The sequence below is a fragment of the Ursus maritimus genome, unplaced genomic scaffold (genome assembly GCF_017311325.1).
Source record: "Ursus maritimus isolate PB19 unplaced genomic scaffold, ASM1731132v1 scaffold_31, whole genome shotgun sequence".
In the NCBI taxonomy this organism is placed as follows: Eukaryota; Metazoa; Chordata; class Mammalia; order Carnivora; family Ursidae; genus Ursus; species Ursus maritimus.
The window spans coordinates 11989572-12002689 of NW_024425675.1; the positions used below are offsets into that span (position 1 = coordinate 11989572).

A 13118-nucleotide genomic window follows, 5' to 3' on the forward strand; every position below is an offset into this window, starting at 1 on the left:
TTATGTCATCCTTACTGAACTAAAACTCTCACTATTGAATTTTACTAATTATATATTACTGTAAAGTAGCTACTTACAAAAGTATTTTAAATAAGTATTTAGATCCAGAAATCTATTATAATTACTTAACCCCTGGAAAAGAAGACAAGAATAGTGTCCCTCACGTGCCGCAAAATGGCTGTCCATGGATCTGAATGGAACGTGTCCAATGTGCTTTGTTAGGTATGCAGAGTGATTTTAAACACCAAATATGAAATCGTTTTAACATTTAAAAATTAGAAGAGCTCACCGAAATGAATTCTTATTTTTGCCTTTTGGGGAAAAAATCAGAAAAGAATGTCTAGCTGTTCTGGACAGTCTCTTCAATAAATGGTGTTGGGAAAACTGGACACACAAAAGAATGAAACCGGACCCCTCTCTTACCCTGTACACAGAAATCAACTCAAAATGGATCAAAGACTTGAATGTAAGACCTGAAACTATAAAATTTGTAAAAGAAAACATAAGCAGTAAGCTAGTTAACATTGGTCTTGGTAATACTTTTTTTTTGGATTTGACACCAAAAACTAAGGTAACAGAAGTAAAATACACAAGTGGGATTATATCAAACTAAAAACTTCTGCAACCTCTGGAATGAGAGAAAATATTTGCAAACCACATACCTGATAAAAGATTAATTTAAAAAACAGTTTTAAGAAAGCAAAACAAATAACCCAGTGAAGAACTGGCAACGAATAGACATTGCACGTGCACAAACAGCACGTGAACAGACATTTTTGTCAAAGACAGACAAAATGTCGACATATACAAGAGGAGCTCAACACCACGGATCAGGGAAATGCAAATCCAAACCACGGCGAGAGATCATCACGTCACACCAGTAAGAATGTCTATTAACAAAAAGACAAGGGATAGCAAATGCGGGAGAAGATGCGGAGAAAAGGGAAGGGTTGTATGTTGTTGGTGGGAATGTAGACTGGTACAGCCACTATGGTGAACGGTGTGGCTGTTCCTGCAGAAACTGAAAACAGAACTACTATCTGATCCAGCACTCCCACTCCTGGGGATAGACCCAAAGGAAACCAAATCATTACCTTAAAGAGATACCCGCACTCTCACGTTTACATAGACAAAGGAAGTATGGAAACAACCTCAGCGTCCATTGACCTATGAATGGATAAAGAAAAGTTGATGTTGGAGTATTACTCAGCTTTTAAAAAGAAAGAAATCCTGTCATTTGTGACAACCTGAAAAAAACTGGGAAATTATAGTCACTGAAATAAACCAGATATGGCATCGTTCATATGTGGAATCTAAAAAAAAAAAAAAAATGTTGAACTCATGGAAAAGAGTAGGAAAGTGGCCGAAAGGGCCTGGGGAGTGGGAAAGATAGGGGGAAGATGGTAAAAGTGTGCCCCTCCCAAAACCTACTTTAAATATTTCTGTGCATGTCTTTTTATGGAGATTTCTACTCATATCTGTTGGACATACACTTTGGAGTAGAATTACTGGGAATCTGAAAGTAGGTATCCATTTAGTTTGAGTATAGAATTCTATCTTCCAAAGTGTTAGCACCAGTTCACCTCCCACCAGCCATGTACAAGAGTTCCAGTTGGTTCATGTTGTTGCCACACTGGATGTTGTCAATCTTTTTAATTTTAGCCATTCTAGTGGGTGTGTAGTGGTGTCTTGTTGTGGTTTTAATTTTAATTTTCTCCATGACTAATGATGTTAAGCATCTTTTCATGCTTACCGTCAGTCAGATATGCTCTTTTAGAAAGTGCCTGTGAAAGTCTTTTGCCCATTTTTTAGTATCAGCTTTATTGAGATTTAATTCACATACCATAAATTCAACAAATCCATCAGGTATTAGTATATTACAGAGTTGTACAATTATCAGCATCATCTAATTTCAGAATATTTTTATCACCCCAAAAAGAAACCATATTCCCATTAGTAGTCACTCTGTGTCTGCCCCATCCCCACCCCCAGCCCCTGGCAACAAGTGATTTATTTTCAGTCTATAGCCCTATTCTAGACATTTCATATTTTTTAAAAAATTGTGCAATGTGTGACACTTTTTGACCAGTTTTTAGGGGGTTTTTTTGTTGTTTTTTTCCCCTTACTGAACATGTCTTCAAAGTTCAAGCATGTTGTACCATGTATCCATATTTTAGTCCTTTTTATTGTTGAACAATATTCGCTTTTATGGTTATGCCACACTTTTTTTCTATGAAAGGGAAACTTTATTGAAGCCTCCTTGGGCCTGGGGCCTCCTGCGGGCAAAGGCAAAGTAGGTGGAGGGGCCTTATTTGACCTTCCTGGGGCACGGGTTGCTAGTATGGCCTTACTCCTTCTCGCGACAGCACGGGGTACAGGTGAGCATTACACTTGGGGCAGATCATCTTGTTGCAGTTGTATTTCTGGGCAAACTGGTGGAGGGAGGCTGGACGATGCTACCCCCGCGGGTGAAGCGCCAAGTGCAAGGTGGACTCTTTCTGGATAATATAGTCTGAGTGCGAGGCCATCCTCCAGCGGTTGCCTGCAAAAATCAGATGCTGCTGATCAAGGGAGATGCCCTCCTTGCCTTGGATTTTGGTTTTGACATTCTCAGTGGTGTCACTGGGCTTGAACTTGAGGGTGATGGTCTTGCCCGTCAAGGTCTTCACAAAGATCTGCATCTCCGTGGCCACTCTGCCACCTGGTTGAAGAGAAAGAACATGTCACTTTTTAATTTTTATCATTTGTCCCTGAGCCAAAGACAGATGTCCAACCAGTTGAGCCACCCAGTCGTTCCTGTATACATGTTTTTAAATGAACATATGTTTTCAACTCTCTGGGATATATACTTAGGAGAAAAATTGCTGGGTCATATGGTAACTCTATGTTTACCATTTTGGGCAAATGCCAAACTTCCAAAGCAACTACACTATTTTAAAGTACCACAAGCAGGGGCACCTGGGTGGCTCAGTCAGTTATGCATCTGCCTTTGGCTCAGGTCATGATCCCAGAGTCCTGGCACCGGGGCCCCCGTAATGGGCTCTCCGCTTCGCAGGGAGCCTTCTTCTCCCTCTCCTTCGGCCCCTCCCCCTGCTCCTGCAAGTGCTCTCTCTCTCTCTCAAATAAATAAATAAAATCTTAAAAAAAAAAAAAACCCACAAGCAATTCTTCCCACATGCTCATCAGCACTTGTTATTGTCTGTCTTTTTTTAAAAAAATGTTGGCATCCTAGAGAGTTCGAACTGGTATCTCATTGTGATTTTCACTTTTCTTTCCTCAATGACTAATGATTTGAACATCTTCTCACGTTCTTAGTGACTATTTGTATACTTTCTTGACAGAAATGTCTATTCAAATTCTTTGCCCATTTTTAACTTGGGTTGTTTTTCTTTTCACTGTTGAGTTATAAAAGATATCTATCTATTCACAGATAATATATGTATAATATATGTGTGTATATCGATGTACAGATAATATATCAATATATCTATATTGACAGAGAAATAATTTGCAAATATTTTTCTCCTATTCCGTGGATTGTCTTTTCACTTACTTGATAGTGTCCTTTGACACACACAAGTTTTTCATTTTTATGTAGTCCAATTTATTTGGTCTTCCTTTTGTCGTCTGTGCCTTGGGTATTACACCTAAGAAACCATTGCATAATTCAAAATCTTAAGATTTACATCCAAGTTTTCTTGTAAGAGTTTTGAAAGGTTAATTTTAGTATATGGTATAATGGGGGTCCAAAGTCCATTATTTTGTTTATGGATATAGTTGCTACAACTCCAATTGTTGAAAAAAAAAATCTGTTCTTTCCCTCTGGAATTTTCTTAGTATCTTTATCAAAAATTGATTGACCACAAATATAAGGGTTTATTTCTGGCTCTCCATTTAGTCTATTAATCTGTATGCCTATCCTTATGCTAGTATCTCTTTTTCTTGATTATAGCAGTATTGAAGTCAGTTTTGAAATGGGAAAGTGTGAGTCCTCCAACTTTTCCAAGATTGTTTAGGTTATTCTAAATCCCTGGCATTTCCATATGAATTTTAAGATTATTTTGGTAATTCCTGGAAAAATTTAGTTGGGATTTTGACACGGATTGTGTTAAATCTGTAGATTAATTTGGGGAGTATTGCCCTCTGAATGTTAAAACTTATACCCCATACAAATAGGTTGTCTTTCTGTTTACTTAATTCTCTTTAATTTCTTTCAACAAGATTTTGAGTTTTGATTGAACAAATATTGCATTTCTTCTGTTAAATTTACTCCTAGATATTTTATTCCTTTGTAAATGGAATTGTTTTCTCAATTTCATTGTCAGATATCTTCATTGCTAATGAATAGAATTACAATTGACTTTTGCATATTGATTCTGTATCTTGTATCTTGCAACGTGCTAACCTGTGTACTGGTACGAACATTTTGTATGTGTGTAACTCCTTAGGATTTTCTCTGTGTAAGCTGGTGTTATCTATGTATAGAGATAGTTTCATTTTTTCCATTCTAATTTGGATGGCTTTTATGTCTTTTCTTACCTAAATGCAGTGGCTAGAACCTTGAATACAGTGCTAGATGGAGGGACGAAAGTGGATATTCTTGTCTTGTTCCTGATCCGAAGGAGAAATAATTCAGTTTTTCACCATTAAGTGTTAAGCTGTGGGGTTTTCATAGGTGGACTTTATCAGTTTCAGGAAGTTTCCTTCTACTCCTAGTTTGTTGAGTGTTTAAGTGTTTCTATCATGAAAAGGCATTGAATTTTGTTGAATGCTTTTTTTTTTTTTGCTTCTATTAAGAAGATCATGTGATTCTCGGTCTTTAATTGCATTAATTTGGCGTGTTACATGGGTTGGTTTTTGTCTGTTATATCAGCCTTGCATTCCTGGGATCAACCCACTTGGTCATGGTCTATAGTTCACTTTACGTGTTGCTTTCATTTTATATTTTTTATGTTTAATTTTATGTGTTTGCTTATATTTCCTTGAGGATTTTGCATCAATATTATAAGGTGTATCGATCCATAGTTTTCTCTTTTTGTGATGTCTTTGGATGATCCTTGGATCGTTGTAGGCTTTAATTACTTTCCAGATTCTGAAAAAAGTTTTATTTTGACAATTTTTATCTGCCCGCTTTTACAGAGGAATAGATATTTTGAGATCTGTAATCTATCATCCTAGATGTGCTTCTGCCATTTATTTTCATTCTTATTGATTTATAGGATTTTCCATTTAACTTTTTAATTGATTCTGGATACCAGTCCTTAGTCAAATATATGCATTGTGAATATCTTCTCCCAGTTCATGTCTCACCTTTCACTTTGCTGCTCACCTTGTACTTTGCTGATCAACTGAAAGATTTTGTCATATAGAGGAAGATGAAACACTTCCACTCTCTTGCCAGGGAGTCAGGAGTATCTATTGGCTCAAGCAGAAAAGGGTAGGAATTCCTGGTCATCATGCTATGTGGTATGATGAAAATTCTTCATATCATGTTATTTTATGTTTATATTTTTATTACTCAACATATGAATATATTCTCATTATAAAAAAACTAAAATGAAATAGAAATAAATGAAGAAAATGTAACATTGCCTCTTCTCTCTCTTCTGCTCATGACATAATATTGGTTGTCAATACTCGATAGATCCTTCTTAAACCGTGAATGTATACACAGACACCCACCCACCCAGACGTACACACACCCAGACACACACAAGCACACACACCCACACCCACACACACACACACACACACACACACACACAGATGTTTAGGTGGTGGAAGATTTATAAATGGGGTCTGCTAGCTATATATTTTGTAACTTGGTGATTTTCTAGTGTTGTTTTCAAAGGCCATATAGTATTCAATAGTAGCAGAAAAGCCATAGTTTGCTGAAGATTTAGATTATTTCCAATTCTTTATGCTAAAAAGCAATACTGGAACATCTCTGTACATATGTTTCTACGTTTAAGTGTAAATATTCCCGAAGACTTGAATCCCAGAAATAGAATGGATGGAACTTTCTATCATTTACATTAAGTGGCAAATTGCCCTCCAGAAGGCTATAGCAAGTTGTACTTTCACCTACAGTTTATAGAAATGTGTATTTTCCTGCATCCGCACCAAACAGTGGAGATAAGCATTTTCTCCAGTTCGGACAGTCGGATGGTTAAAATATATTTTAAGGTTTTATCTGTATCTCCTTGATTACCTGTGACATTAAAAATCTTTTCATTTATTCCTTTCTATTTCCACTTCCGTGAATTGTTACATCTCAACTAATTTGAGTTTTCTTTATTGGTTTATATATTCTCTTTGCATTTTCTGGATAGTAATCTTTACCTATTAAATATGGTGTAAATATTTTCTCAGTCGTATTGCTCATATTTTAATTCTGCTTATACTGTCTTTTTTATATTAATTTTTAAAGGAGAGATTTTTCTGATTTAGCTTTGTGTTTCCAAAATTTTTGTCTTGTTTAGCAAAGCCTGCCTCAACTCACTATTATGAAAACATTTTCCAGAGTGCCTGGGTGGCTCAGTGGTTTAACCATCCAACTCTTGATTTTGGGGGTCGTGGGTTCGAGCCCCACGTTGGGCTGTACTACTTAAAAAACAATGGAGCATGGAGCCTACTTAAAAAACATTTTCCAGGGGCGCCCAGTCTGTTTAGTATCCGACTCTTGGTTTCAGCTCAGGTCGTGGTCTCAGGGTCTTGAGGTCATGAGATCAATCCCCACCTCGGCTCTGTGCTCGTGTGGAGTCTGCTCGAGATTCTTTCTCTTTCTCCCTCTGCCCCTCCCCGCATGCATGTGCCCTCTCTCTCTCTGAAATGAATTAATGAAATCTTTTAAAAAACGTGTCCCTATATTTCCTCCTAATAATTTTAGAATTTTGCTTTGTAATTTTGTTTTGTCATTTTTATACAGAGTGACAAATTGTCTTCCAAGAGGGATTTTTTTTTTCCTTCTTAAACACCTGACTTGTAAATGTATGGACTTTATAGCTTTCTATTTTTTTCAAATGTGTGGGAGATTATCCAGTAGCCATTTATTAAATTGCTTACTCTTTATCTCCTATTTAAACTGCTTCCTATATCAAAACCCAATCGCCGTATTTACAGGAGGAGTCTGTTTTAGGACTCCTGTGTTTCACTGATGGCTGTGTCTATTTCTGTGCACTGCTTCCCTGTTTTATTTACGAAAGCTTTACTAGGCATGTTTTCTTGCCTGGCAGGGAAGATCTACCCTTTCCTTGTTCTTCTTTTCCATACATTTCTCTGTTACTCTTGTATATTTTTCTCTTTCATGTGATATTTAGAATAAGCTTCAGATTTCTAATAAAAATTTAGATGGTAGTTTGATCACTGTCATATTTATTAATCAATAAATTTGTGGTAGATTTGATGTCTTTATAATGTTGGCTATTCCCATCCAGGAGATAGATAGATAGATAGATAGATAGATAATAGATAGATGGATAGATAACTTGATATGCCTTGATATGACTATATAGATGCCTGCATATAACAATATATATACACCTTGACTTATGTCCTATGCACTTTTTCATTTTATTAATACAGTTCTAACGTTTCTTTTTTTTTTCTTTTAAGATTTTATTTATTTATTCGACAGAGATAGAGACAGCCAGCGAGAGAGGGAACACAAGCAGGGGGAGTGGGAGAGGAAGAAGCAGGCTCCCAGCAGAGGAGCCTGATGTGGGGCTCGATCCCATAATGCCGGGATCACGCCCTGAGCCGAAGGCAGACGCTTAACCGCTGTGCCACCCAGGCGCCCCCAGTTCTAACATTTCTTATCAGGTATTTTAAAGATGAGTTGCTAATTGTAAATGGCATTATTTTATTCATTACATGTTCTAATTGGTAATTGTAGATGCCATCAATTTTGTATGTTCTTGTTTCCATCCACATTTTTAATTCTCTTATAAGTCCTCTCTAATAGTTTTTCCAGATCATTTACTTGATTTTTTCTTGATTTATTCCAATAATTAGAATGACCAAAAAAATATTGAATAGTGACAGTGACAGTGGTTATCCTCATCTTTTTGCCAATTTGAGTAAAAATCGGTTTTAATGTTTCATCATCAGGTTTATTTGGGGATTTAAAGAAGTTCCCTCCTATTCTTTTTATCGTGTTTCAAATAATCATTAACATGATTAAGGGTCGAATTTGGTCTCTCTTTTCATTTGCTATATCATGACTTAGATTAACAGGTATTCTGATGTTGAACCACCTTTCTATTCATGAGATGAAACCTACTGGTCATCATGCATTTTTTTAAATACTACTGGATTTGATTTCTTAATACTTTGTGTATTTGCATCTATATTTTCAAACTGGATTGTAATTCCTTTTATTTGAATGCCATGCCTGTCCAATTTCAAAATCAGGTTTATGCTAGTTATACAGAGTAAATAAGGAAGCCTCTCCTTTTCTTTTTTAATACTCTTCATTAGTTTAAAATATTAATTACCTGTTACTTGACAGTTTTGCAGAATGCACCCATAAACTGAATCTATTGCCTTTTGAGACATGTTGATATTTGCCTACTTTTCATGTAATGATCTAAACAAATTTTTCTCTTTTTTGAGCCAATGTCTTTTAGGTTATCATTCATTTCAGCTGGATTTTCTAACTTTGAGTATTCTCAAGTAGAAAGGTATGCAAAAAACTAAAAAGGAAATGTTTCAAATAAATGGACCAATGAGCATTTTGGGGGGCGGGGGTTGGATTGAAGATGACATTGTTTCTTTCTTCTTTACAATGGAAAAAAAAAATCACAGTTTGGATGAATAGTTGGAGGAGCTATGATTCAAACCATATTTCTCTATGAAGCAACTTATAAAACAAAACAATCCAGTTTCAGATGCTTCTTGTTCAATACTAAATTGTGTTCAAATTGGCATAAGACAAGCCTGTATGTCCTGATCGTACAGTTTCTTAAATTTTAGGTGAAAAGTTAAGCCCTTTAATAAGGAAGAAACAATTTTTTAAAAGCACTTGAAAGTAGCTACAGACATTGGGCTGATGAACACTTTAGAGATGTGGTCATCTCGGCGGAGTCACAAGCCAAGAGCATGCGGTCAGAGGTTCTGCGGTGAATCTGGCATGCCCTACAGCTGCAGCAGGATGACCGCAGGGAACATGTGTTGACTCTGTGGCTGTTTCCGCAGTGGCCCCTGTAGTGTCCACAGTGTCCATAGTGCAGTGCCCCACCCTGCAGGGGTGACGCCCAATAAACCGATCAAGTCAGTCCCATCTGCTCTGTTGCTAAGATTGGTTCTGATAACCAGCCCAAAGCAATTCATCCCATGGCATTTTTATGTAACATAACATTTATGGGGCTGAATTTTTGCAATTCTGCTCTGGTGTTGAATGATATGTTTGTGTCTGTACCTCTAGGGTTCCGGGTGATATTTGAACAGCCTCATCAGTGAAGTTCAGCATCGTGCTTCGCTAGTGGTCACTCCTGCTTCTTTGTGAAAGGACATGACAATTTCATGGTCTCCTGGGCTCAGGTGCAGACTTCAGAGGCAACGATTCCAGTTAGATAAGAATGGGGCATCTGGTTTCAGGCACTATCTAGGTAAGATAGTTTGTAGGGATGGGGTTCTGGGTTTCTAAAACATGCTTGAATTATATCCAAGATAATGTGTATTTTCTTGGGAGAGGGTTTATTGCTTTTATCAGATTCTCCAAGGTGCCAATGAATTTAAAAGTATTACTGTATCAGTCAGGGTTCTCCAGAGATACAAGAGCAGTAGGAGATATATACAAGGAAGAATTGGCTTATGTAATTATTAAGGCTAAGAAGTTCCACAATATGGAACTTGTAAGCCAGAGACTCAGGAAAGTTGGTGGTGTAATTCAGCCCAAGTCGGAAGTCTCGAGAATCAGAAAAGCCAATGACATAAATCCTAGTTGGAAGGCAGGAGAATATGAGATGAGATGTACCAGCTCAGTTGGTGAGGCAGGAAAAACGGGAGACACATTCTTCCTTCCTCTGCCTTCTGTTCTAGTCAGTTCCTCAAAAGACTGGATAAAGCCCAACCATTTGAGGAGGGCAATCTGCTTCACTGAGTCCACTGGTTTAAACGCACCCTCACAGACACACCCAGGAACAATGTCTAATCCAGGAACACACTGCCCACTCAAATTAACACATAAAATTAACCATCACAGTGAAGAACCTTGGTAGAAGTTTTATAGGCCATTTTTCTTGAGTTCAGGCAAAACCACGGAGGCAGCCATCAGAGACTCACTGGAATCACAGGAGTAGAGGGAGATTTGTACTGCAGGTAAGAGACGGGATGTAGATCTCTGCTGTTCTGGAAGGGGTTTTCCATCTCGGCTGCTCTGTAGCCCTTCTGGGGAATGTAGGAAAATTCCTGATGCCCAGAAAAACACCCAGGCAAATCGAAAATGACCGCATTATTACCTAGGTTGGAGGTGTTTGCGTTTACAACCCTTAACAAGTCCCAACAAGAGAACCTTGAGCAGATTCACGCAGAGAGGTTGTTTCCCGCTATCCCAGGTGATAGCTCAAGATAAACATCCCCATCCCTCCCAGTAGATAGAATAAGACAATTTATACTTCTAAAGAAAATTACTTTGGGAAATAATTACTTGTTTACTCACAGACACCAAAGTCTAACCTGCTCAGGATCTAAGAGATAACATTAGACGTGTGCTTGATAATATTCTCGAATGGTATTTAGGAAGCACTGGGATATTTCCTGCCCAATAAACAGCCTCATGATCACATTGGGGCTTATTCGATATAAATACCCAGGACTTTTACCTGTTCCGCAAGAAGGTTTTCACCCAGTGTAAATGTTTAGAACCTTGTAGTTTCTTGATATTTGTCCCAAGTTTTCTGTTGTTTCATTTCATCTCATTACTGCTGCTTGTAACTCCTTCATATCATAAGTATCTCAACAAATTAGTCGTCTAAGCAACAAATTATTTCAGAGAGAATTCATTCAGAACAAAAGCATTTATTTCTAAAATTGTCATTCTCTTTGTGGCCTGTGAAAACTTATCATCATAATTAGGCCTAGTCACTATTTAATTCTGATTAGTGATCTGCAAAGTAAACTGTAGAAACATAAAATATCCTAACAGGACACAGTCTGAATGTAAGTCATGTTAGCAATATATTATGGTAAAATATTTAAAAGAGGTTTATTGCCTGGCTCTTTTTAGCATTTGTCTTAAGTATTTAAAAAACTATTTTTAAGAATTAAATAATGCTTCCTGCAAATTCCCCTTTGGTTTAGAAGGTAAGTAAGCGTTAACTCCTTTTGCAGATGACAACACAAGCTTGAAATTAATTGCCCCGTTCCACACTCTCTGCAATTTTCCCCCTGACTCCCAAATAGCTGTCTTTGAGTTCCTGATCCTTCTTGCACAATACATCAACTAGATTCTGCATTTTTAAAACAAAAAATAATAAATATCAAACAAGACAAGACTTTGGTGAAAAGTTCATCAAGCCCTTGCATTTAGTACAGTCATTTGTGTGTCTCTTAATTCCAATCAGATGAACACCAGTGTCTGATAACCAGTTTAGGATCTGAAAGATCAGGGTGGTTTAAGGACCACATCTAGGAAGACTGGGAACTCTACATCCCAGAGTGGCTCTTCACTCTCAAGTTTCTAGACATTTGAGGTACTGGACAGCAGCTCTTCCTCTGAGCTGTCCTCACTGCTGTGAAAATAGAGCAGCAAAAAGGGCACAGACTCTAGAACCATCATGGAGCCCTGGTTCAAATCCTCTTTATGCCATTTAATGCCCTGTGACCTCCATGAAGATCTCAAATTCCGGATAAACAGTTTCTCATGGACAATGTGATTACTAACAAACATCCAGCTCTGAGGATTTTATGAGGCGTGCGTAAGACACTGGCTGGGGGAAAAGATACAGACGTAGTGAAGAGAAGGACCATCTGCACCCCAATGTTCATAGCAACATTGTCCACAATAGCTAAATTGTGGAAGAAGCCAAGATGCCCTTCAACAGATGACTGGATTAAGAAGATGTGGTCCATATATACAATGGACTATTACTCAGCCATCAGAAAGAATGATTACTCAACATTTGCAGCAACATGGACGGGACTGGAGGAGATAATGCTAAGCGAAATAAGTCAAGCAGAGAAAGACAATTATCACATGGTTTCACTCATTTGTGGAACATAAGGAATAGCAGGGGGATTGGTAGGAGAAGGAAGGGAATAATGAAGGGGGGGTAAACAGAAGGAGGAATGAACCACGAGAGACTATGGACTCTGGGAAACAAGCTGAGGGCTTCAGAGGGGAGGGGGTGGGGGACTGGGCTAGGCTGGTGATGGGTAGTAAGGAGGGCACGTATTGCATGGAGCACCGGGTGTATACTCAAACAATGAATCATGGAACACTACATCAAAAACTAATGATGTACTGTATGGTGACTAACATAACATAACAACAACAACAACAACAAAACCAAAACACTGGCTAGGGGAGAAGCAGAAATGATCATTGTTGCACCTTCCTAGAGTCTGTGAACATCATCGCATTTTCTTTTAACAAATAAAAATGTACTGAAATCCCTTTAAGAATACTCACTTTTGTATAATTATATGTTCTAACGTTTTCTAAACCAATAACTAACATTTTTGGAGTGTCTACATGGCATCAGGGATGGGGCTCGGTACTGAGGACAGAGTAGTGAACGAGATAGACACAGGCTTGCTGTTCACGCATTTCGCGGGTAATGAAACCCCTCCGTCCAATTTATTCATCTTCAGTTGTTTCAGCAAGAAGTGTAATAAGCCCCACTAGTCTGAAAAATTGCAAAACGTACAGCTGACCTTTGAACAACATGGGTTTGAACTCTGTGGGTCCAATTATACATGGATTTTTTTGGATAAACATAGTACAGTCCTGTAAACATATATTCTCTCCCTTATGATTTTCTTAATAACATTTTCTCTTCTCTAGCTTATGTATTGCAAGCCTACAGCATATAATACATATAAAAAATATGTGTCAGTCCACTGTTCACGTTATCAGTAAGGCTTTCCGTCAACAGTGGGTTCTAAGTAGTTAGGTT

The 13118-nt window shown here is 37.7% G+C and overlaps 1 pseudogene; it reads right to left on the reverse strand.

Annotated features, from left to right (window-relative positions):
- Positions 1 to 1764: 1764 nt before the first annotated feature.
- Positions 1765 to 13118, reverse strand: part of LOC103672641 — a 51315-nt pseudogene continuing 39961 nt past the window's right edge.